This window comes from Hyaena hyaena, unplaced genomic scaffold, assembly GCF_003009895.1.
Source record: "Hyaena hyaena isolate Hyena2069 unplaced genomic scaffold, ASM300989v1 scaffold_161, whole genome shotgun sequence".
Taxonomy (NCBI): domain Eukaryota; kingdom Metazoa; phylum Chordata; class Mammalia; order Carnivora; family Hyaenidae; genus Hyaena; species Hyaena hyaena.
The window spans coordinates 1,352,071-1,379,018 of NW_024080792.1; positions in this window are offsets into that span (position 1 = coordinate 1,352,071).

The following is a 26,948-nucleotide window of genomic DNA, read 5'->3' on the forward strand; positions in this document are numbered from 1 at the left end:
TTAGTGAGATATTATAATGGGATCATGAGTAACTTGTTATATTACCTGTAGGAAACTACTTTCCATCTGATGCCAATATACTTTGATCACAACTTCGAACTCCACTTGCCCCCCAGACCCTTTGCTTCTTGCTCACACAAGTTAATGATTACTATCTGATTGTTTTCTTCTGCACATTTACCATGTGTGTAAGATCTTACTGAGATCTCATTAAGTACAAAGACAAAACGCCCTGTTTGGGGCTTGTGTCTCCTCCCAGACATTAGCCTCTCTCATATTCAATGTTGCATCTGCTCTCTTGCTGGATAAGAGGAAACTCCAGACCCATAGTCTGTGACATAAGGTAGTGACCCTAAGGAGTGTTATTTTTGGAAAACATCTTTGGACTTAGAGAAGACTACACCCATTTGTAGGTATCTGATTCCTGTCCATTATGAACCAAGTTCTTTGAAAGAGTTGTGAAAATGTTGACTATATCACTAATTTCACTTTCTTTTCCTTGAGACTCTTTATTACTGTTTGTCTCACAAAGCGTCCCCAGTAGAATGTGATTAAACCAGTGGAAAAGAAGTTTGGTTGTTGTGGTGATAATGGCACTGGTGTGGAGAGAGGAGTGAAGCTTAGAATCATGCAAAGAAAAATGGTGCAAAAAAAAAAAAAAAAAGATGGTACAGTTGTCTTCATCAGCCATTACCTAATTAGGCTGTCCTACTCTTTTAGAAAAGATGATAGATAGGGTGCCTGGGTGGCTCAGTTGGTTAAGCGCCTGACTTCGGCTCAGGTCACAATCTCAGGGCTTGTGACTTCAAACTCCACGTTGGGCTCTGTGCTGAAAGCTCAGAGCCTGGAGGCTGCTTTGGATTCTCTTTCACTCTCTTTCTGCTCCTACCCTGCTCATGCTCTGTCTTTCTCTCTCTCTCTTAAACGTAAATAAGCATTAAAAAAAAGATGATAGTAAATTTAATTGCTTTATTTATAAGCCAAAGATCAATTTCACAGATAGTAGCAAATTGCCCAATACTTTTAAAGTTCTAAGTAAATTTCTTGAGTTAAAGTCAGTCTCTATTGGTGATGAAATACTTGAGAATTCTGCTATGAGCTGGGTCTGGGGGGAGTGAGATAGGAGAGGCTCTTGTTTATGATAAAAACAATCTTGGATGCCCAAAGCAAATAAAGAGTTTCTTTAAATCAATAGCGAATCAGAACTAGTTGTGAGTTGATCTTTGGAAGAACTCTGAGATGTCAGAGCCTGCACCTGTGTTGAAGTTACTTCAGCAGAAGTTCAGTCAGAGCCTTTCTCTGAAGATCTGGTCTGAAGAGTTACTTCACCTTTGGAGGTTCCTAGGATTTCAAGACCCTAAACTACACCAAAGAGTAAACCTAATTCCTGCACCATTTCGAGGCCAAAAGTCTTTTACATGTTTTCATGGTTTTGGAGAAAGTTCTTCCTCACGTGGCACCATGGGAATGAGTATTTTCCTGGCAGCCTATCTTCTATGAGACGTGAGTATAGAAGGGTGAGGTTATAAGGCATCCCTTCTGTGGTCCCTCTACAACTACTTCTGAGTCATTGGTTTTAGAAAGGCCAACCATCTTGGTGCAGAAGCTCCAACTCTATTTGTGAAGTTCAAATATGTTGTGAACATGTATTTCCAGGGACAGGTTGGGGGGTACGGAGCATGGAAGCCTCCTTTCACTCAGGTTGCTATGAAAGGAACTCCCTAACTTCTGAGGCATCCACTAAGCACATACAGAATTTATAAGAATTCTAGGTTGTTAACCGAGAAGGTGTTAGACTCCTATATAAGAAACATTAAAGATAATATTTTCAAAAACACTTTTCTATTGATAATACCTTATATCTTTGTAGCTCTTAATCATTTAGAAAATATTTGCACAAACATAGTTTTGATCTATGAGTTTCATAATTACCAGCAACCCATTCATTATTGTACTTATTCAATAAATAATTTGGAGTAATTATTAAGCACCAGATATAACTATGAGAGTTACATATTTATACATTTATTTTTTGGAATTGACGAAATAGAGGATAAGGGAGATTAAATGACTAATTTAGCATCACAGGAGAGTAACTTTTAGATCCAGGGTTTATACCCAGAAAGTAAGACAAATCCAAGACTCTCCAAATTACTTTCAGATTTGAAAAGCAGTTTACTCTGGCAGAGGAAAGACAAAGGCCCTGTGGCTGTTGCTGCTAAGGTAAGTTTGAGATTTAAGTACTTTTCTTCCTTTTTTCCTTCCAAGGTGGGAAGGTTCCACCTTTTCCTTCCAGGGTGGGAAGGCTAACTCAGGAACCAGAAAAAAAAATCTTGTGATAGCTTTGTTTCATCATATCTAGAAGGAGAGGAAGTAGAAGAACTGAGTCAGGTACATAATGTCAATTTATAGCTCCTCATAATATATTAATGGGACTAAAATTATGTAATCACTATTCTTTGTCTGTGCCCTGGAGTACGAGCCTCAAACACAACTTGTGCTCTTATTTGTTAAGTGCGTTTCTCTAAGAAGCTCACAACGTTAAAAAACTAGCTCCCTTCCTATTTTTTATAACTTTGTAGTAAGGAAACCATTGTATAGGGAACTGAAATGGTTTGGACAACATCAGAAAAAGTGAGAGACAGAAGATCTTCTCTATACACATAAGCTGGCTTAAATACAAGTGAATTTAGTCAAAGTATCAGATAACATGATAGTGTTAATTTTAGAACTTTATTAATTACTTTTTGATTGCATTGTATTAATTCTGGATTCACCTTATTCTTTTAAAGACTGTGGCCATATTTCATAAGGGCATAGTTGACTTTTCCTCCAGTGTTTATGTCGTGCCAGCAAGGAAGCATTGCTATATATATTGGGCAGGAGAAGCTAAGTTATGCTCCGCTAAAACATTAGCTATGAATTCCAGTAGGTAAAGACAATAAAGGCTTATTTCTGTATCAAAGCTGGGCAGAGGCAGGCTTTGCTCCACAGATGGTCACTCAAGGATTCCGGCTAAGGGAGGCATTGATATTTCAACATCAGGTTTCAGGGTTTGCTGTAGCAGGGGAACGGGGAGACTGGAGAATGGCACAGGAAGATTTAATGCCTCAACCTGGAAGTGACACAAATCATTTTCATTCACATTTTGTTAGCCAAGACTTGTCCCACTGGCTTGCCTACCTGTAAGAATTCCTAGGAAGTTTAGTTTCTCATATGTTCAAGAAGGGCAGGAGAACAGGATATGTAGAATTTATCTTAGTATGTTTGTGATAATTGGCAGCACATTGATGGGATTTGAAAGTAGAGAAGATGAAAAAGTGTAAAGCAATTGTCTAAATAAAAGAAAACACAGCTGGCTACTAGACACTATGTATAATTTCTTTTAGTTCAAAGTATATGTGTATCAATCCATCTTTCTACATATTGTTGATACATAATACAGGATTTCTTTAAATATAGTATTACTCAGAGTTCTCTAGAGAAACAGACCCGATAGGATGTGTGTATATCTATGGAAAGGTGGAAAGGTACCTATTTTAAGGAATTGACTCATATGATTATTGAGGCTGGCAAATTCAAAATCTACAGGGTGGGCTGGCAGGCTGGAGATCCAGAAAGAACCAGTGCTGTATATCAAGTGCCCAGTCTACCTGCTGCAGAATTCCCTCTTGCTAGGAGGAGGTCAGTCTATTGTTTTGGAATTTGCCTGATCGGAAGAGGCCCGTCCACATAAAGGGGAGTAACTGGCTTTATTCCACATTACTATTTTAAATGCTACTCTCATCCAAAAACAATGATTATCAAAGAATTATCCAGAACAGTGTTTGACCACATATCCAGACACCACGGCCTGGCCAAGTTGACATATAAAATTAATAATGACACATACTCAAGTATAATTCCACTGGCTATGAGAGCAAGGAGGATGTATTTGCCCTTGTGACCAGGGCCTTCAGCATGAAATATTCTTTTATATCTACATCCAGATTTATGATTCTTTAAGAATCAATATGTTTAGTAATAATCTCTTCAAAATTATTGCAGATCAGTTTGCTGTTAAGTATTAAGCTTACAAATGAAGTCTAAAACCTAATGACCTCACCTATCCTGATTAAATTAAATAAAGTTTAGTAAATGCCTTTAGAGCTTTAGTTCTTTTCAGATTCTTAATCACTAAACCATTTCAATCTTTTATAAAATTTTTCCTTAGATTTTTTCTTCATGTATGAAAATATTTCAATCTACTTAAATAAAATTTTTAAATGCATATTAAAATTAGATTCCTTTCTATGTTAAGAATTAGGTATGTAGAATTGAATTGCATGTTGAAAAGTAGGAAGCATATTGTTGCCTGAAGAAAAGCCATCCAACTTCTATAAGCAGAAGAAGAAACTATCAACTATCACATAATAGTTGAAACAAAGGACCGCGTGAAATATGTTCTCCAATAGTTTTACTTTCGTAAGGAACACTGAGAAAGCACTTAATCTGTGTCTTTGAATTAATAAAACAAGTGTAATCATGTTGTCACCTATTTCGAGAGCTCTGGGTGAGGATTAACAAGATAATGTTGGTAAATCGCTTTGGGACTCTCAGATGCAGGGCAGTTGGTAAGAAAGCAGTTAGCTCAGTGCTGATGACAGTATACTCACGTGTGTGCAAACAAGTACACACGCTTGTAACACGCGCTTGCATGTATGTACGCATTATAACGGTTCTGCATGTTCCTGTGTTGTCTGCACCGGGGCACCTATGACATTTTGGGTCAGACAGTCTGCTGTGGGGCCTGCCGTATGCACTGCAAGGTGTGTAGCAGCATCCTTGTCTCTACCCGCTACTTGCCGGTGGCATCCCTCACTTCATTTGTGACCACCAAACATGTCCCCAGGCATCGTCAAATGTCCCCTGGGGGGCGAAATTCCCTCTGGTCTAGAACCACGGATTTAGAGGCTAAGACGGAACCAATGGTAGGGAGTTAAGATATGAAAAAAAACATACATTAGCCTAAAAGGGAGCTTTTACATTAAAAAGAGAATAAAATAGGAAAAATGATAGTTATGATTTATTTTTAACTTGTTAGGCTGATCCCCTCTCCCAGATTTATATTGGAGGACAAAAGGACAAAAATAACTAAAATAATTTAGAACAAAATTGGTAGGGGAATTTTCCTTTTGATTAATTATTACATTAATTGAGGCAGGGTGCTATTGAAACAGGAATCAAGAAATAGCTCAATGGAGCATGATAAAGAACCTAGAAACATACATGAACACAAGACACGGCTTGACATTTGTAGGAGCTAGGGCAAGAGTGCGAATAGAAACCCACATACCATTTAATTAAGCTGGTAAACAATTAAGTGAAGTATGTTTTATCTTTTTAATTTGACCTATACATGTTTATAGGTATATATATTTGAAAGGCAAGATTTGAATTTATGATTCTCAAGATTCCTGGAGTTCTGTCTCAGAACGCGGTGGGAGAGGAGGCATAGGCCTCTGACTCCAGCTTCTGAGTCTTGGCCTGACCCTATTCTCTTCCCATTCCTGAAGGTCTCATGCACACCTAGTGTGGACACTGGGACCCTAGCCTGAACATCCAAGCTCTTCCCATGAATCCATCAACACAGCCTCTACTTGGTCAGCCCTCAGGCTTATTGGTGGTATGGTCTGTTCTTGGGGAAAGCAAATCGTGCAGGCCCTATCTATACCTATTAGTGGGCTCAGAGTTGTTTGGACATGAAATTCTGGGATCCAGGGTTTCTAACACTAGCTAGCATGCACACTGGGACACGGGCTCTCGGTGGGTATGTCTCTTGCCTTTCTGCCTCCTCTCATCAGAGGAAGGGATGTGGCTGAAGAGGGACCATTCTGAAGCATGAGTCCTAAGCTAGAGGCTCCCCTACTTGGAGTCTGCAGTGATATTGCAGAAACATATACGGAAATATTTTTATATGACAGAGTCTTTCAAACCAGTGAAGAAAGATAAGGGCATTCAACCAACAGTATTAGAATAACTGGTCATTGATATAGAAAAAAATACAATTATATCTTTTCCTTGTAGCAGCCAACATAAATTTAAAGTTATTTTGAATACCAAAATATGAGAAGCAAAGCTTTAAAGCTTTTTTTTTTTTTTTTTTTTTTTTAATATAAGAGAATGACTAGGATCTCAGGGAGAGTATCATGTTGAGCCCCAGGGGACAGTCAGACAGATGCGAGACAAAATCTATCACCACGGGTTCATAATTGATATCCTGGTGAGAAATTTAAAAGCATATTTAGTTGCTCTGTAAATATTCACTAAGAATATAGTGTAGGGCCTCAATTCAAACAAGTCTTAATTTGTTTTAATGAACAATGAAATGGTTAGAGGCGCCCTACTGAGGCAGGATTGAGGTCTCCCCTCACCTCAAATGCAGTCGCAATGTCAGGCTGATACGCCACACTAGCGCCAGTAGGGAACGGAAATTTGTATTTTTCACATAATGAAGCTTTCTGGGGAGAGCAGGGCAGGCACCCCAGCAGATCAAAAAACCTAGAGGCCCAGTCTAATAATGAGAGAGAAAAAAAAATTAGACAAATCCCAATAAAGTGACATTCTACAAACTACCTGACCAGTACCTCGCAAAAGTGTCAAGATTGTCAAAACAAATAAAGTCTGAGAAATTGTTAGGAGAGCCTAAGGAGACATGACGACTTAATATGGGCTTATCTTGGAACAGAAAAAGGACGTCAGGTGAAACTAAGGAAAATGGATTAAATGATGCACTCTAGTTAATAATAATGCACCAATAGTGGCTTGTTAATTATAAGATGCCAAACTAATGACGGTACTAATAATAGGAGGAATTGGGAGCAAAACATAAATGTTACACTGTCTTTGCAGTGCTCTGTGCATATAACAGGATTCTAAAAATAAAATTTATTTACAACCTTTATTAAAACTTCATTTAAAAAAAAAACTGGGACTCCCAACAGGTTAGTGAAAGAGAATAAAGTCACCACACAGGGATTGTTCTTGTAAGGGGGTTTGACTTGTGAAAATTTTACAGATCGATGGGGAAAATATTAGACTTCTCAAGTTATGTTACTGGGGCAATAGGTGCATTCGTACTGAAAAATTAAAAACAGATGCTTATTCTCAGTATTTTCAAAAATACATTAAATTAAAAACAGTGTGAAAAGCAAAACAAATATTTTAAGGTAAATTATAGGGAATAACTTTGTAAGTGGAGTAGAGAAAGCTCTTTTTAAATAAGACACATAAAGAATACAACACAAAGGAAACAATTTGATAAAAAAAATTAATGAGGATTAAAAGCTAATTTAATGAGGGCTTAAGTCTGAAAGCTTTACCTTGACTCAAAAAACAAAACAGACAAAGGCAAAATATGGTCATTCACCAGGACAAGATAAATGCAGCTACAAGTGTCAAAAGATTACAAGCAAGAAAATACAAAGAAATTCTACAGTTTAATACACAGAAGCTAGACAACTCAATAGCAATATAAATGGAAAAATATATGAATAGGAAATTCATAGAAGAAGAAATGAAAAATATTTGTTCTCATCAGTCAGGGAAATGCCAACTTAAATCATCAAATACTAATTATCCATTCATCGAATTGGCTAAGGTTGTAAGAGAATTGCAAATGTCAACTGTTGGAAAGAATGAGGGTAAGTGGAAGTTAACAATAATTGCAGTGGGAGCGGAAGTTAGTGTAGCACTTTCAAGGATCGCTTGGCAATATAGAGTGAAGGTGCAGATGTGTACATAGCACAAGGCACTTCCTGTTCAGAAGTGCTCACCTAAGTGCACAAGGAGGTGTGAAGGAGCCTTTTCATTGCAAATGAAACCTTGCAAATGATCTCAATGTCTAACAGTGGAGGAAAGGCAAATACTTCATGGCATGTTCTCACAAAGAAGTTTTCTACATTCATTATAAATGGAGGTAATATGTGTATTATCATGTTATATTTTGATATATATTGTTAAGGGAAATATAAAAACTAAAGAAGCATGTATGAATATAAGCCGATTTAGAGTCATGTTTGCCTAGGAAAACAGATCCCTAAAATTATCATGGCGAACTATTGGTTAATTTAGCTTAAATAACAATAGAAAATGCAAAAAAAAAAAGGTTTATTAAATTGTTTTTGATAACATACAATGGTCTTTCTTTCGCTGACAAAAGTGAATGAAATTTACTTTTTATTGACATTGCTGAAAGTAGTTTGGCAAAATTTGAGAAAACGACAAAGTATAGAATTAAACTTTTATTCAGCACCAACTTCAAACTTTTTATATTCCTTGAATTATTAAGGTTGTATCTTCAGAAAAACAATACTCGTCAAACAGTGTTTGAAGACCAGGGTTGTTTTGTTTCATTTTCATTTCTGTAATCTCTGCCCTCTGGATAGTTCCTAAAACAAAGTAATTATGCCAAAATTGCTAAGGGAAAGAATGAGGGGCGCATCTCAGTCACTGTAATATAAAGGCCTGACAGCTAGTGGTTATGTCCTTGTGGGCTACAATGCAGTGCTCTTGGTCGTATTAACATTATTCCCACCTATTGAATAATATTTTTGTCAGTTTGATCAATTTAAAAAAGTGTTCTGCTTCCTTTTTTAAATATAAAATTTTTAGAGGTATTTTGCTATAATGGCCACTCTTGTTTTCTATAATTATTTACCTTCTGTAAATTAGATTAACAATATCTATAATTGGGGCGCCTGGGTGGCTCAGTCTGTTGCGTGGCCGACTTCAGCTCAGGTTCATGGGTTAGAGCCTGGCGTTGGGCTCTGTGCTGACAGCTCAGAGCCTGGAGCCTGCTTTGGATTCTGTGTCTCCCTCTCTCTCTCTTCTCCCCCATTCATGTTCTGTCTCTCTGTCTCTCTCTCTGTCAGAAATAAACATTAAAAAAAATTAAAAAATACAGTCTCTATAATTACAACTAAATGATATATATTAGTAGCCTTAACTGGGGTCATTCTGACCCCCCGGGGACAGTTGACATAGTCCAGAGGTATTTCTGGTTGTCACAAGTGGAGGACGTTTGCTACTGGATGTAGTGGGTAGAGGCCAGGAGGCTCTGGCCACCCTACAATACACAGGACAGTTCCTCACATAGAAGACTTACCAGGACCCCAGTGTCAGGAGCGTCGGTGTTGAGAACCCCTCATCCATACTGAACGGAGAAGGGAAGACATTCAAAGACCAACTGGTAAGCTAGTTCTCCCTGTTGAGCAAATGTGTGACAGAAATCAGACTCTCCGGGAACAAGAGACTAGAATTCACATGAAAGGGCTGCATGTTTTGCTCAGCATAACACCCTCTAGGGTGTTATGCTGAGCGAAATAAGTCAAGCAGAGAAGGACAAATACCATATGTTTGCACATACAGGTGGATTAAGAGGAAGTTAAGGGAGGACGAAGCGGAAGAAGAAGGGGAAAAATAGTGGGGGAGAGGGAGGGAGACAGACCATGAGAGACTCTTGAATGCTGAGAACAAACTGAGGGCTGATGGGGGTGGGGGGGAGGGTAAAGGGGGAGATGGGCATGGAGGGGGGCACTTGTGGGGATGAGCACTGGGTGTTATATGGAAACCAACTTGACAATAAACAAAAGAGAGAGAGAGAAACAAAGGGCTGCGTGTTTATTTTGTTTGTTTGTTTGACTTCTTTCCCCCAGTACGTTAGGCACAAGCACCCAGCCCTCTTCCCTGTGCCCTAAGGGATGGGAAGTGGGGCGGAGCCTGGCTGAGGGCAAATACTCACCTCCGTGGTGATCAGAAAGGAGGAGTTTTTGCCCAGAGCAGAGACGACTAAGGGGAAGCCTAAAGAATCTGACTCAAAGGGGAATGAAACCCCTGAATCTCTTGGCTTTGCCACCTACAGGTATATCGCGCAGCTGACGAGTGCAAGCAGGCAGGCGCCCACGACAGAAGTAGCTGTGTATCCAGAGGCCCACGGCGGGACCCTCCCCGCAGGGAGGGTTTGGGACTGTGTACGTACTTTCCTTACCTGTTTCAACGAGGACAAAAACCATTAGATAAGTATGCAAAGGCAGCCAGTGAGTATAGCTTTAGTAAACAACACCAGATGAAGGGAGAAGGGAAAAAGGAAAAAAAAAAAAGCGCTGGGAGGAACTTTTATAATCTTCTACAGTCACGGGGAGCAAGACTGAGTGTATTAAAGTCCAAATAATAAACTACGTTTCGCTGCCTTTGCGTATTTTTCCATAGGCTATGCAAATAATAACTGAAATTACGATAATCTAATATGTTGTGGCAATCTTCACTTAATCTTAACCATAAGGGCCAGAGGAAAATGCTGAAAACTTGTTTATCACTAATCCTGCTGCCATTGAATATGAACTAAATTAATTCTGCCACCTTTAACAAACTGGTGCGGCAAGCATCAAATATATCTCACTGTAGGAAGGTTAAAAATCTTTTTGTGATGACTATGACATAAAATATCTGCATCCAAGATATGTGAGTAAGTACGTGGAAATCCCCCCAAACCATGCCTGCAGCACAATCAAACACTCCCTAAGTGTGAGCTACTATTTTTATTTAATTTTGGGCCCCAAGACAGCTTCGGATCTAATAAGAATCTTGTGACTCGCTGAGTGAAGGAGGTGTAAGTGCGGGTTTCTGGTCCAGAAGTCCTCATATGGCTGATGGTAAACATGAGGGGGAAATGCCCGAGGGGGAACCTGGAGATGTCAGGACCAGTAATGGCAAATGCATAACTGTCATTCTTTGTGTCTGGAAAATGTTCTTCAAGCAACCCCTTTTCAGAGTCAGAAAAAAGGGTAAGTAATCTGAACAGAAACAGAAATCTGAGTAAGAAAAAGCAGTGACACATGCCATCTCCGACAAGAACAGATGAGATGACAGCTTTTAGCCACATTGAAACTAATGAAGGGAAGAATGTACTAATTATGGTGAATCGTTGAACATTGTATGAAACTCCACCGAAAAAAAGTAGCTCAGGGAGAAAGGATTTGTTCTGATGATAACATCAATAACATAAAATCAGCATGGGACCTATAAGAATAAAACTGTAGAATCTTATTAAAGCACATGAGATGAGATCTGAACAAATGCAGTACAAAAGAAAATGCACATTGGATACAACCACAAATCAGTTGGTAGCAATAAATGCTGACGGCATAGAGATGTTACTTGCAAATAACATACAGAACATACATACCAAACACAACAACATAAAATATAATTCACATAGTATTGCCATTTGTTAGAAATGTTTTTAAAATTTCTAAACAATTTGAATTATCTTTTTGTTATTTTCTACCAATTTTATCACAATGTGGTCATAAAACATTGTCTAAAATGATTTATTTTAATGTATTGAAACCTGTTTTGTGAACTGGGTCATGATCACTCTATTTGTAAAAAAAAATAATGGAGAGATGAGGCACAGTTACATATATAGTAGACAAAATAACAGGATTGTGTTGAAAATTTTATTCCAATAGTATTGAAAACTAAGGTGAGTCATTTGTAACAAAATTTTAAAAAATCTAGATTTACAACATCAAAGAAGAATGAAAACCACTTACTAACCAACAATCTAGCTGATAAAGCAAGTAGAAAAAATGTTAGTGGAAGAATCTAGGTGGTAGGTCAAGAGGCTTTCACTAAAGTTCCTTCTACTTTGCTATATGAGAACTTTCATAGCAAAATTTTGTAGGAAAATTCTAGATATTGATGTAGTCAATTTCTTTGAAGTCTTAGAAGAAAGATAATCTGTATCTAATATAAATGATCCCAGAGAATAGAAAAAGTGGCAAGGATACTTAATTCACAGGATAAAAGTATTATAACCTTGATAATAAAGTTGGACAGAGACAAAAACAAGAAAGAAAAATTATAAAAGAATTTTATATATGAGCATTGTTATAGAACGTTAAAAAATACTTTTATGACACTGAGGAGCAGGGACATGTTTCTTTATATGAGTGCGTATCCATAAAGGGCAAAAAAGGCAAAAAACACAGAAGGCTAAAGGAAACAACACATAACATTTTACTATGTTAAAATTAACAACTTGGTTCAAAGATAATCCATCATGAAAAACAATAACAACATCAACAACAGCAAGTTTGCCGAACAGCATGAGGATTGTTATTTAAGGTACAGAATTTCTGTAAATCAATAGAAATAAATAGCAGACAGTGAGGGAAAACCTATTTATATACAATTCAAAGAACATGAAATTCCAAGGGCTAGCTAATAAATATATGGAAAAATGCTCAACTTCAGAACATATTGGAAAAATGTTAAAACAATATCAAGGTAAAATTCCTATGAGTATGTCAAGAATTGAAAGGTCTAACAACAAATGTTGAAAAGGACATGGGCAAATGAGAACTCCTACACCTTGCTGTCAGGGGTATGAATGAAGACAGCCACTACTGCAAGCCAACGAGGCAATACCTAGGAAAATTGGAGCTGTCCATACTCTGGAACTAAGCATCGATCTTCTCTAGAGAAATTCATACATGTGCACAACGAGCCATGTGTGAGAATATTTCTAGGGGAAAAATTTTGTCATCATTGGGGGAGTTGATAAAATTGCCATCTAAAATAAAATCTAATGCCATACAGAAATTAAAGTGAATAAACTAGATCTACACATATGAATACAGTTACTAAGAAAAATGTACTGTAAAAATATACCCATAGAATGATGAGACTTATATAAAACTTAAAAATATATTCTAACCACAGTACTACAAATTACTTATACATACATACAACTACAGAAAATATATGCTGTCATGGATAGTTAAGAATTGGGCTAGTCACTACCTCTGGTGGCAGTAATGAGTTTTAGGGGCCTTTAGATGTTTTTTGGAATATTCCTGTCTTCTGGAAAAAATATGTGGAACAAATATTATAAATTGTTATTAATTTAAAAAACTTGCAGGGTGGGTTCATTGGACAGTGGGCATACTGGTGCTGTTATTAATATGTTCTGTGCTTTTCTATGTTTGAAGCATTTTATAATTAAAAATTAAAGATAGATAAGAAGAACATGGAATATATTTCAAAGACTGTGATGGTCATTCTTTAGATAAAACACTCAGAGTCAAGCCAGTCAGATACCAAACATCTGAACTAAAATTGTGGCATTTCTCCTCTATCCCTCATCCTGCCCCAGCTTACCCGCACTTCCCACCCAGGTCATAACAAGACTTGCTTTCCTTGAGTGATGTCTCATGATTATTCTATGGGATTTTATTTTAATTTTTAAGTAGTCATTTATTTTGGGGAGAGCACAACCAGGGGAGGGGCAGAGAGAGGGGGACAGAGGATCCAAGGTGGGCTCTGTGGCTGACAGGAGCAGAATCCGATGTGGGGCTTGAACTCACGAACAGTGAGATCATGACTTGAACTGAAGTCGGGTGCTCAACCAACTGAGCCACCTAGGTGGTCCTCTATAGGATTTTATTATAGAGCATTCTAAGAAACAGCTCAGGAGTTTCACTGGTAGTGAATAATGAATAGTGAATAATGTCATTAAGGATGGACTTTTCTTTATCAGAAAGGTAAAAAGACACCTGACTATATGAAACATATCTTAAATGTCCTGCAATGCATTTAGCTTCAAATGATTTTCCTGTGTTTATTTCCCCTATACTCTTTTTTCCTCTATTTTAAAAAAATTCTCTTTGTGATATCTATAATCCAATTGCAATCCTTTTTGGAAGGAAGCCTGGAACAAAAGTTTAAAAATAAACAGATTAAAACAAATTATCAAGAGTATTCTAAAAAGGAGTTCATTTCCTAATCCTACTCTTGTTTAAAGTAACAATCCATATAGATGAAAACACATTTTATAAGCGATAATAAAATAGTAAGGAGCATTATATGTTGTAATCTCAATAGTTAAATACTACTACTACAATTTATAGTCAGAGAGGGTGAGTTAGAGTTCAATAATCTGGCCAAAGTAATGCAATTGGGAAATGGCAATATTTGAGCCCTTGTATTTCTCATTCCCAAACCAGACTTTTTTTTCTCTCTTTTTTTTTAATGTTTATTTGTTTTAGAGATTGAGGAAGAGAGAGAATGCACACAGGAGAGTGTAAAAGCATGAGTGGGGGAGGGGCAGAGAGTAAGAATCTTAGCAGGTTCCTTGCTGTCAGTGCAGAGCAGGATGTGGGGCTCCAAGGAGCAGCTTGTGAGATCATGATCTGAGCAAAAATCAAGGGTCTACCACTTAACCCACTGAGCCGCCCAGGCGTCCCCCAAAACAGGCTATTAACTCATATTTTTTTAATTTTCCTAATCTTAAATTAGACAATAATACTCTGGCAAATAACCTAAATACAAAGGCATCTTGATAATATTTAGATAATATTATACAAACATGTTCCTACTATATTCTTTTATTTCCCCACCCCAGGCTTTCATACTCCACTCATTCAAAACAACTTGGTCATACTTCCTTTAAAATCAACTGATCCATGAGCTTCTCATATCAAAGATTTTTGTGCACCTAAGTTTATCCAAAAAAGTGAAAATGTGGACTAAACGATCTTTTCCAGAAGACCATTGTTTATTCTGATTTTTTCCCCTAAGAGTTGAAGGAATATTTATTGCAATGTTGTATTTTCACAAAGAACTCCTAGAACCTATCACAAGGTCTTGCTTTAAAACAATGCTATGTACAATGGGCTGAATCAGCCCCCAACTAATTCTAACTTCTGAATGTGAGTGTGTGTGGTGGACATAGCTGATTTTCCAACTCTTTCTAGAAAATTTTTTAAAATATTTATTTATTTTGAGAGAGAGAGAGCAAGAATGGGGAAGAGACAGACATAGAGGGGGACAGAGAATCCAAATTTAGTATATGTGCTGCCGAAGCGAGCACAGGGGGACAGAGAATCCAAAGTGGGCTCTGTGCTGACAGTAGATGACCTGATGCGGGACTGGAATCCATGAACCATGAGATCATGACCTGAGCAAAATCATGACCTGAGCTGAAGTCTGATGCTCAACCGACTAAGCCACCCAGGTGCCCCTTTCCTTGAAATTTTGTACATATGCTTATAGGAATTAAGAACGATACTTGGGAGACAGCAGGCACTATTAAATCAGCATTTGTTATATTTTTCCTAAAAGGATTACAAAATGTCAACAAGAAAATTTTAGAAAATCTAATTCACAAGCTGACATTGTCTTATGGAGAAGAGTTAAAAGATAGGTTGATGATTGCTTTGATAGTTGAGATTGCTGCTTCGCCTCTTGGAAGGCACTTAATCAGACTCTAATGAAAATGAACAATGTGAAAATTCTTTGAGAACATGCAATTGTGTGTGCTGCATCTTTCAATTCACATAGACATTCTGAGTGCTTTATAAAAAGGTACTCTCTCAGCCATTCAGACAGTAAGAATGAAAAACAGATGGATTGTGAAGAATAAAAATATGAAGAGAAAAATAGGTTCAATGCTGCTCCTGAACGTGCAGAGTATTGCATCCATCTCTTCAGTTCACCAAAGCTCAAGTGTAGCTGAAAAGTGATGTCTGCACTTCTTAACAGCCGATCTGTCAACAGCACCTTCCATCCCAACATCCATCTCCACATTTGTTTTTCACTAGATTTTACTGTTTGTAGTGAGAGGAATTAAGACAATGCCAGTAGTAAATGTTTATGGCTACTCTCACAAAACGCTCACCACCTCACTAAGCAAAACATCACCAACGCTGAAAAGGTGCTAAAGGCACCAACTTGTGTGGTCAAAGATACTTTAGCAATGTCACTGGACCCAAGACTGTACAAGGACCTAACTCAGTGCAAAGCAAAGTTTGTTCTTTTTTAATGCCGCGTCATGTTCCAGGGTATGAATGTGTTTCAGTTTGCCTATCCATTCACACTTTGAGGGACATCTAGCTTGTTTCCAGTTTTTGACTTCCTACTAAGCTGCTAACCTACTTGCATGTAGGTTTTTGTATGAACACACACTTTCTTTTCTCTGGATTGCAGAGAAATGTCCAGGATTGCAGTTGCTGGGTCATATGGTAGTTTCATGTCCAATTTTTTGTTAAGAAGCTACGAATTTGTTTTCCAGACTGGCTGTGCCACTTGTATTTCCACCACCACTGAGTGATTGACTTTCTCCCTACCCTTGACAGCATTCGGTGCTGTTGTCCTTTATTTTAGCCATTCTGACGTGGGTGTAGTAATATCTCCTTGTAGTTTTAATTTGCATTTACATAATGGATAAGGATTTGGACAACTTTCCTTGTGGTTATTTAACATCTATATATACTCCTCTGTGAAATGTATCTTCATGCCTTTTTCCTACTTTCTTTTTTTTAAAATTTCTAATGCTTATTTTTGAGAGTTAGAGAGAGAGAGAGCGCGAGCGCGCATGACTGGGGGAGGGGCAGAGAGAGAGGAAGGCACAGAATCCAAAGCAGGCTCCAGGCTCTGAGCTGTCAGCACAAAACCACATGCAGGGCTCAAATTCACAAGCCATGAGATCACGACCTGAGTCGAAGTCAGATGCTTAACTGATTGAGTCACCCAGGTGTCCTTCTTTTGCCCACTTTCTAATTGGATTGTTTGTTTACTGAGTTTTAAGAGTTCTTCACACATTGTCAGTATTAGTCCCTGTGGTTTGCAAATATTTTCTCTCATTTCGTGGTTTGTTTTTACAATCTCTTAATGGGGGATTTGCTGAATAACAGTTTTAAATTTCAATGTCCAGTTTATTAATTTTTGTTTTTATGGATTATACTTTTGGTGTTAAGTCGAAGGGCTCTTTGCCAAGCCCTAGATCCATGAAGATTTTTTTCTGTGTTTTATTTTTCTAAACACTTGAGAGTTTTATGTTTTTAAATTTATGCATTTAAGTTCATTGTCAATCTTGAGCTAATTTTCACACAATATAATGCTTAGGTCAAAGTCTTGTGTGTTTTGTTTTCTGTTTTTGTCTGTGGATGCCCACTTCTACAGCACCATTTACAGTAAAGGCTCGCTTTCCTCCATTAAATTGCTTTTGTACTTTTGTACAAAATAGGCATATTTACATGGGACTACTTACGGGTTTTCATTCTGTGTTAACTATATATGCCCATGCCTTGAATGATACCACACAGTCTTGACTACTCTATCTATATAATAAGTCTTGAAGTTGGGTAAACTATTTAGTCTGACTCTGTTATGATACTCAAAAGTCTAAATTTAAAGTCTATTTTAAACTTCCTTGAATGTTATTGGATTTATTGAGCCGCTTCATTACTATTCAATATCTATAATGATTGGAGAATAGATTCAGAGAAGATTGCATAAGATGCGATTAGTAAAATTATAGCAAAAAGTACTTGGGTGTTTAGCTTTCATCTCTGCTTTCCATATAGGTTTTCCTAGGAGACACATCAAGGATTACTAGTTAGAAATTCTCTTTCTTGCTAAATGTTTTATATCTTGTGAAGTACTTGGCTAATGACAGACTTTAAGAAGCAATCTACTAGAAATCTTCAATAGTGCTTAGGGAATTGTATATTGTTTCCTTTCCTTGTTTACATTCTTTAGTCAAGTGAATATATGAATGTATATTCAGATGTAGAAGAAGGAATGTATATAGTGGCCAGTGAGATTTCTGTCTTCATGGGATGATTGATGCTCTTTTTTTATTTTAGAGATTTTATTTTGTAGTAATCTCTCCAACCCACACGGGGCTCAAACTTACAACCCCAGTATCAAGAGTCACATGCTCTACCAACTGAGCCAGCCAGGTACCCCTTATGTTCTTTAGAACCTTCTGAATTCTGGATTTACAAAAACATGAGGAGGTAAATACAAGTAACATTAACCTGCAGTAATATATTAACTATAAAGCTGGTTTTAACTCAAAGTGTAAAATATCCAGCACATTAAGTCACACATACAGTCCTGACTAGAGGTGCAATATGAGAATTCAAATTCCAGTTCTGATGATGGATTCTAGCCCTGTTCAAATTCTAAGAAGGACCCATGAGTAGGTTCTGTATGGAGAGGAAGGTGAGGGCATGTCAGAGCAACCTACTGGATTCCCTGAGGAGAGGATTGCTCGCTCCCAGTGGACCCCCAGCTCTGATCAGAAGCAACTACTTTCCCAGCTGAGATGGAGATTAAAAGTTTATAGAGAGCAATATCAAGGACTATAGTAAAAAATTACTTCTGAGACCTTGCGGAATAACCTGTCATTATTTATTATTCATTTAACATCTGTTAGATGATCTACCCAAAAAGTCCCATGGCTGTGAAGATAAAATATTCTTGTCATACCACACATATCACAGCTTCTGTCAGAGACCTGCCTCCTCAGGTTGAACTTACTTTGGGGTTGAATTATTCTGTGAACAATTTTCCCAAGATTTTAAAACTGCATACCACACATATATATCCCTATATATATTTCCTTATTATTTTTTCATAAAAGCAAATATATATCTGTGTGTGTGTGTGTGTGTGTGTGTGTATACATATGGGTTACATTTGTCATAGCATTCTTTCAAATAGGGCCATAAAATCTTCATTTCTGAATTAAAATAATAATTAAAAATATATCAAACAATATAGGACATTAATATTAGGTAGCTATCATAGTACTGAAGTTGAAGAAACAACAGAAAGGATGTTCTTACATATTTTTTGTATGTTCCAGAATTGCTTCATTTTTATAAAACATTTTTTAATGTTTTATTTATTTTTTGAGACAGAGAGAGACAGAGCACAAGACGGGGAGGGGCAGAGAGAAAGGGAGATATAGAATCCAAAGCAGGCTCCAGGCTCTGAGCTGTCACCACAAAGGCCGACATGGGGCTCGAACCCACGAACATGAGGTCATGACCTGAGCCAAAGTTGGAGACTTAACCGACTGGTTGAGCCACCCAGGTGCCCCAGACTCGCTTCATCTTTAATTTTACACTAGAAATGCAGGTCTGACTACTATTTGCCATGTCATATTTGGATGAGTTAGGTGCTCATTAGTTATTTCTTCCTAAGCCTCTCATAAGTGGTGAAAAAAATCTCAAACTCAACAAATTCAAATTGCATTCATGAAGCAACCCTCTCTACTTCCCAATACCACCATAGAGGCTCCTCATAAAGTATTTACTCTCTTATCTAAGAACTGAATAATACACCAGTGATTAAAGTTGGAGACTTCAAAACCACCCAATTAACTCAACTTGTCCTGATTCCAACTGTACTAGGAAAAAAAGACTATAATTAAACCTGACCCTTCTAGATACTTCCACTTTTGGCAAGATACAGCATGAGGAACAGGATTTATCCTCTGCCTCAAATAACTAAAAATAGTAAAAATGATATGAATCAACAATTTTCAAACATTGGATATCAGGCAATACAGGACAGCAATCTCTGAAAGAGAGGAACTAGTTGAGAACTATGATTATTCCAACCTACACAAGGGGAGAGTTTCCAGGCAGCAGTTCAAAAAGGGAATCCAGGCAGATACTGGTGATCACTTGAGTTGAACAGATTGCTCTGGGAGTATGAAAAGGACAGGTGGCTGTAGTTTTCAGACAGAGTATCAGAAAGGAGAGACATGCATGCACTGACATGTGCAGAGAGATCTCCAAGAATCCTGCCCAATAATCTGCTGAATACAGATCAATGCAGGTCTCTCAGGAAACTAGCTGAGGGTGAAGAAAAAACTAATTAAATTATTAGATAGGACAATTCCAAAACCCAGAATAGGGCTGGGAATAATTCATGTTCCCATGAGCTAGCATGGTCAATTAATGGAGATCCAGTACAATACTCAAAAGGGTATTGCCTTAATAGTGAGGCAAATGTCACTCTAGACTAAAGGTTTTCCTGGTTTCACCCAATAAATCTTAAGAGAAAAACTAAAAAGGATCAAACTATTTCCAAAAAATGCAACTATGCCCCAGAATAACACTCAAGTATGTTAGGAATAAAAATATATCTGGTATTAAGGCACGTGGGTGGCTCAGTTGGTTAAGCATCTGACTCTTGGTTCTGGCTCAGGTCATGATCTAAGTGCTTTATAAAAAGGTACTCTGTCATTCAGACAGTAAGAATGAAGAACAGATGGATTGTGAAGAATAGAAATATGAAGAGAAAAATAGGTTCAATACTACTCCTAAACATGCAGAGTATTGCATCCATCTCTTCAGCTCACCAAAGTTCAGGTGTAGCTGAAAAGCGAGGTCTGCACTTCTTAATAGCTGATCTGTCAACAGCACCCTCCATCTCAACCTCTATCTCCACATTTGTTTTTCACCATAATTTACTGTTTGTAGTGAGAGGAATTAAGACAATGTCAGTAATAAATATTTATGGCTACTCTCACAAACGCCTTTTTTCTTCCATGTTTTTGAATATCATTGATGTGCTGTGACTATCCATGAATGTGAGTGACTTTCTAACAGATTTACAGAACATCTATAGTCCAGTAAGTTTTTGTCTTTCTAATATTGTCATCTTGTCTACTATGGGCAAGGAAGCAGGGGAGAGGATTCACCTCATGCACCACTGTTAGAAATGGATGTTGTGACTGTCTCTTAGCATTAGAAATACACACAGCCTTCAGGGGCACCTAGGTTGCTCAGTTGGTTAAGCATCGACTCTTGGTTTCAGCTCAGGGCATGATCTCATGGTTTGTGAATTTGAACCCCACTTAGGGATTCTCTCTCCTCCTCTCTCAGCCCCTCCCCTGCTTGTGCTCACTCTCTCACAAAATAAACAAACATCAAAAATATATATACAAACTTTCCAATCCAGGAGTCTCACTCCTGGGAATCTATCCCTAAGAAAAAATAAAGTGTCAGTACTAAGATTATATGTTTATCAATGTATATTTTATTTTTTGATAAGGACAAAAGAAAATGTGAAGAGAATGACTGAATAAATACACTGTAATAAAATAAGAGAATGATTGAATAAATACACTGTAGTAAAAATAAATAAACTTATGGCCTGTTGTCAGTGGCAATTCTAGTGTGTGATTCATAACTGACTGGAGAGGAACTTGGGAATTTGAAATCAATAGTAAGATACTTTACCTCTGAGTTATTCAAAAAGTTTTTTAGGTTAATTGTTAAATATATGGAGATATCACTGAAAAGTCTAGCTTATAAAGTGTAGGTGAACCTTTACAAGAAAGGGTTAACTTCTACTCATGTTCCAAAGGGAAATAAATAATAAGTTAACAAATAAACTTAAAAAATATATAGCATTAAACAAAGTAAAATAAGCAATGTATGGCTCTCAATTGAAAAAAAAATTACCAGACAGTAAAAGAAGGAATATATGACTCTTAAAAGAGAGAAAAGTCAGACAATAGGAATAGAAACAGAAATAACATAGGTGACAGAATTAGTAGATAAGAACATCAAAAGTTATTAAAACTGTATTACATATGTTCAAGAAGGTAGAGAGCAATATGAGTATGCTCAGTACTGACAGGAAACATACAAAAGACCCAAATCAAATTTCTAAAATGGAAAATTACAAAGTTTGAGATGGAAAATGTACTCGATGGAATTAACAGATTAGACAACGAAGAAGAAAGAACTGGTGAAACTAAAGATGTAGCAATAGAGACCATTCAAAATGATATATGCACACAGAAAAAAAAATGACAGCAAAAAAAAACCCAGAAAACAAAAACAGAGATGGAATGTAAGTGACCAAATATGTAATTGTAGTCCCTGAAGTAAAAGGAGGTATGGAGAAAATATTTTCAGGAAAATTGGATGAAGCTTTTCTAGACTTGATTTAAAAAACAAAACTCCTATAAATACACTAAAGCCTGATGAAACCTGAACACATAGAAACAAAGAAAATTACACCAAGTTACCTTGCAATAAGATTGTATAAAATCAGTTTTAAAGAAAAATCTTAAAAGCAGCCAGAAGAAAAAACCTACACATTACATATGGAAGAATAAAGTTAGGAATTAAAAGTACATTTCTTATAGAAAGAATATAATCCTGAAGACTATGGAACATATTTAATTTTCTGAAAGAAAAATACCATCAATCTAAAATGCTATTCCCGGGGCACCTGGGTGGCTTAGTCGGTTGAGCGTCCGACTTTCGCTTAGGTCATGATCTCGCAGTTCGTGGGTTCAGGCCCCGTGTCGGGCTCTGTGCTGACTGCCAGCTCAGAGCCTGGAGCCTGTTTCAGTCTGTGACTCCCTCTCTCTCTGACCCTCCCCTGCTCACGCTGTCTCCCTCCCTCTCCTAGAAATAAATAAAAAAAACATTAAAAAAATTAAAAAAAAAATAAAATAAAATACAATGCTATTCCCAGTGAAAATATCTTTTGAAAATAAAGGTGAAATAGATTTCTTTCCCAGATTTAATAAAAAAATTAAAATATACCAGGTATTTTATGGGAAAATATAAAACATCTTATGATATTTTCAAAAGTTGTTTGTTTAGATAAAAAAATAGCAATGCATTTTTGAGTTTAAGATCTATATAGAAATAAAATGTATGACAACAATAACACAAAGTGGTAAGGGGAGGGTATAGGTGTAAATTCTTTCAAGAATATTATACATAAAATGATAATATATTGTGTAAAGTAAATTATGATAGTTAGAGATGTGAACTATGAATCTTCAAGCAACTACAAAAATTACAGTAAATAAGTCAAGAAATGAAATAAAATTAAGTCATAAAAATAGTCAATCCAAAGGAGGGCAGTACAAGAGGGAAACAAAGCACAGAACAAATAAAATAGGAAAAAATAGCAAAATGGTAGATTTAAATGCAATTATACCAAATGTAACATTAAATACAAATGGCCTAACTATGTAAATTAAACAGCAGGATCAGTCATATTTGATTAAAACATAAGAAAACAAGATTCAATTTTATTTCCTATAAGAAACTCACTTTAAATATAAAGACCCAAGTTGGTTAAAAATAAAAGGCTGGAAAAGATAACCCATTTTAAAAGTAATTTAAAGAGTAATACATTAATATCAGTAAGTTTCAGGGTGAAGAATATCAACATTAATAAAAAGAGCATTATACAGTGATAAAGGCATAGAGTACATAACAACCTTATGTTTACACACCAACCAAAAATTAGAGTTTCAAAAACCATGAAACAAAAGCAGGTAAAAATGCAAGTAACTGACAACTCCACGTTACAGGCAAAGATTTCACAACATTCCTCTCTCGATATATAACTGGTAGAACAAGTAGGGAAAAAATTGGTAAGAATATAGAATAATTGAAAAAAGTATCAGCAAAGTTGACCCAATTGACACTTTACAAGTCTCTGCCAAACAACAGCAGAACACATATCCTTTTCAAGGCAGAATATTTATCAAGATAAACAATTTTATTTCATAAGCAAATCTCAATAAATTTAAAAGAACTTAAATTCAACAACTCTACTAGCTAACTGAAGAGAAGACAATGCTTCCTAACTCATTCTCCTAGGCAAGCAATATCCTAACACAGCAACAAGGTAAGGAAGCTTACAGACCAGCGTCCCTCCTGAATATTGGTGCAAAAATTCTTAACAAAATTTTGGTAAACAAAACATAACGATATATAAAAATACAAAATATCACATTCAAAGTTTGTTTAATTCAGTGTAATTTAGCATATTAACAGACTAAAAAATAAAACCATAAGTTCAGCTCCAAGGGTGCAGCAAAAGCATTTGACAAATTCCAACATCCATTCCTAATTAAACAAATTAAACCACTCAGCAAACTAGCAGAAGAGTTCCCTCAATCTGATTAAAGAGGCTCTGAAAATTCAACAGCCCACATTCATAATTAATGGAAAAAAAATAATAATGCTTTGCTACTAGGAGAAGAAAAAAATAACAAGGATATTTTAAGATAAAATGGGAAGTAAAAGTATCCAGATTGGAAAGGATGAAATATTGTTGACTTTATTCCCAGAAGATATCATATAGACAATTTTATGAAATTTACCAAAACAACAGCAAGAAAAACCAGAAAAAAACCCCACCCCAAAACCCAACTAGAAATACTAAGTAAGCTTAGCAAGGGTGCAGGTACAAAATCAATTTATAAAAATGTATGGCATTTCTAAATTATGGCAACTATCAATTCGAAATTGAAGCTAGAATACAACACCGCTTACAATAGCAACACTTAGGGTTAAATGTGTTTAAAGATGAACAAACTCTACATTGAAAACTATATAACATTGCTCAGAGAAATTAAAGAATACCTAAATAGAGAAATACAGTGTGTTCATGGGTCAGGAGACTCAAAAGTTTTTTAAATGTCAATTCTTCTTCAGTTGATTTATCCACTATGACTAAAGTTCATTGGGTTGCTGCTCTAGTCTCAAAAATTTTTGCTTCTGGTACATAGCCTATTTTAATTGTCTAAGGGGGTAAAAGTTCCTAAATTCTGCCAAGAAGTATTAGGGAAGGAAGGACTCTGGAAGCTAGTCTGGAAGTCCCACATCTAACAAATACAAAATTATGTGAGGGATTGAAGTCTTTTTTCAAACCAGAAGCCGATTTCATGGCAGTCATGTTAAAATAAATCAAATTTCCTGTTTTCAGAACATCTCTTCTTTTCTTCCCTATGCTGTCCCACCAAAAATTTCTCCCACTTTCTATCAGGATAACATGGAATTTGGGAATTTGAAAGCCATTGTACGAAATATAAGGTATATAATTTTCAAGCTCTATTTGAAAATTTAACCATAGGCCATAATAGAATCTGTAGTACATGTGGAAAGGGATCTATTTGTAATTTCTTTGTGTAGAAGCACTGTAAGAGACCGCTATTCTGAGATTCTAACAAACATAGTATCTGACTTTTCTGAGGAGTCCAAACATGTTTGCTTAAAAAAAAAAAAAAAAGATGATGTGTCAAGAAAGAAAGATGTGCTAAATAAAAAAGGACAGAATGAAGCAATTAGAATAAATAAGGAAAAATAATGGAAATGCTGGCTATTTCACATGGATGCAAGAACACACAAATTTTCTTGGAATGAAGGAGGAGGCTACGTGACATTTCTGATATTTTGATAATCTTCAGTGCATACTTTTTAAAGAACAATAACCACAAAGGCGTAGCATCTGACTCAGTGGCCCAGCCATAGACGTGCGGCTGTGGGGAGGTCAGAGGGTAAGCTCAGCTCAGCAGGTGCACAGAACTACAGCTGTCAGGATTCATCAACAGCCATGCAGACAATGCTCCAGGGAGCCTTGGCCACATGGGGGGTTTTGAACTATTTGAAAATCCCTGAAGTGAAAACTAATGATGAGAATCATTTAATGGCGTGAGAGGCTCATTCGATATGAACATAATGCCACATTATTTCAGTAAGTTATTCTTCTTGGCGTATAGAACTGTATTTGGTGTCTAAAGTTCCCTATATTTTCTTTGTGTGCTGAATTCTATACATTGAGGTCCATTTAAAAAAATACATACTTTGTTCACACCTCCAGTGTTCTCTCTCAACCAAGGACTAATTGGGTAAATATTAAAAGATCCTCTGGAAATCTCTGCTTAGGTGTTATGAACTAGGAATGACTTTTCTAACTTAAATCCTAAGGTTTCAATGACATCTTGGCTAGGAGACTCCTGACAAAGGAGTGTGACCAAACCTAGTGATTGTATGAGTGCAGTCACTTCTGTGTGCTGTGGTAAGGAATAAAAATGATATAACGTTAATAAGAATACTATCTCGTACTGAGCTTTTACTCTGCCAGTTACCGTTGTTAAGTGTTCTCTGTGTCATTAGCTCATTTAATCCTTATAACTCCATGAAAATATCCTCCTGACTTCCCATTTCCTGATGAGGAAACTGCAGCATACAAGGGTTACCTAACACAGCTGAGGATGGAATAGTGAGTGGTAGAGCAGATTCAGTGCTGGCAATCCGCCTCCAGATGCTCTGCTCATAAACACTTCTTTGGGCAAACGGTGGTTTTGGTCTCCATTTGAGCTACGCTGATTTGCTCTGTTCTGTGGCTGTAGGTTACATCTGTTATTTTTAATAATGAATGAATGAATGAATGAATGAATGAATGAATGAATATACTGATTCTTCTGGGTTTAAGACGTGAGTGTCAGGCTCTCTCTCCCTTGCACCTAACATGCAGTCCCCCCATAGGGTAAACTATTGGGAAGGAGTGTCTTAGTACAAGTGGGGCTTAGACACACTTTCCTCCTTCTCAGACTGCCAGGGCCCCATAAAGATGCAGAGAGCATCCTAAGTCCTGAACGCCTTTGGAGTGATGGATCAATAGAGATTGTGGTTGCAAGAAAGAGATGTTGACTTCAGGGATGATGTGAATCGCATGAGTACATCTTTGAATCAGAAGTGAATGATAAACCCAATGGGAACTGTACACTTCAGAGGATGTGCATCTCAGTGGAAGCCTGTCTAATCACAAAGATAGATATGTTACAGTCCTTCAGTGAGAGTTTCATATGTATGGTCCACAAAACTTAGATAAAAGCTGTAAGTGAAATAAAAGAGACGATCTAGAAAACAAAACATAAGTTTGACTAAATTAAACTCTGAAATAGTTAAAACTCTGAAATGGTGAATTTGACTTTGATTTAGTTAGATTAAGTGTTCTGCTGCTGAGAAAAATGAGGCTTGAGAGCAGAACTAGAGTATTTTGTCTCCTTAGAACTGCACATTATGCTCTTCCAGTATTTTAATTCTAGTTGGTTTTTTCAACCCAATATATTTATCAGTTTGGTTACTCACCATTTCTTACTGTGTCACATTATCTTCTTCCTAGAATTGTTTTTCTTTTTCTTTTGATATGGACATTAGAAGTAATTTTAGGGCTTTGGTTAATGGGAAACTTAGTTTTTGTTACTTTGAAATTTCTTTAGTTTCCTTTTTTAAACTTTTATTTTAATTTATATTTGAGAGAGAGAGAGAGAGAGA